Below are 969 nucleotides of genomic sequence, written 5' to 3'. Positions count from 1 at the left end.
GCAGAAGTTGGTTCTGTCCTTCCACCATGGAATGTGTGTGTGTGTTTAGGTTAGTGAATAATTAGCAGAAGTTGGTTCTGTCCTTCCACCATGGAATGTGTGTGTGTGTGTGTGTGTGTGTGTGTGTGTGTTTACTTAGGTTAGTGGATAACTTGCAGAAGTTGGTTCTGTCCTTCCACCATGGTGTGTGTGTGTGTGACCCCAAACGGATGCACATGAGGCATCAGATGTGTGCGTGTTAATCAGTACATAGCTCTGTTTTCTTCTAAACTCCTGAGTTGTGACAGCTCACGGTACCAAGAGTTAGTACAAGGGTTATTGTGAAATTTTCAAAGCAAGATGAATTTTGACACACTTAATTGAACAAAGAAATACGCTACATGGCATTACATTGACAGAAGCAATAATTATCCGCCAAGGGTAGCGAACCTCCTCGTTGTTGGCACTGGGTAGGTAACCACTAAACACAGGATGGATGCATGCATGAGAAGCTGAGCCAGGGTGGATGGCACCCTCCCTTCCTACTTGTGCCTTACCAGACTCTCTAGCCCCTTCAGCCGCTTCAATTCCACTTGACACCATTCAGCTTTCACTTGGGACATAGCTGAATGTCACTGTTTTTTTGCGGGGGGGTGGGGTGGGGTGGGGAGTAGGGTGTTGTACCTAAGCAGCTGGCAAACGCTAAATAATCTTCAAAGTAAACCAACTATGGACTGAATGTTCAAGAACATTCATTAAAGAACCTGGGTTTGTGTAGATGGCTGTCATTGTCATTGTCTCCCAATGGTGTGTGTGTGTGTGTGTGTGTTGTTTGTTTTGTTTTGTTTTTGCTCTTTTTTTGGCAGGGCCGGGTGACAGGGTTTTATATAATCTAGGCTGGCCTCAGACTCTGAGGTAGCTAAGGATGACCTTGAACTTTTTATTCTTACTTTCTACTTTCGAGTTAGAGGGATAGGTTATAGGTACCAC

Source organism: Microtus ochrogaster, chromosome 10 (genome assembly GCF_000317375.1).
Source record: "Microtus ochrogaster isolate Prairie Vole_2 chromosome 10, MicOch1.0, whole genome shotgun sequence".
Lineage (NCBI taxonomy): Eukaryota > Metazoa > Chordata > Mammalia > Rodentia > Cricetidae > Microtus > Microtus ochrogaster.
This window is presented reverse-complemented; position numbering follows the sequence as displayed.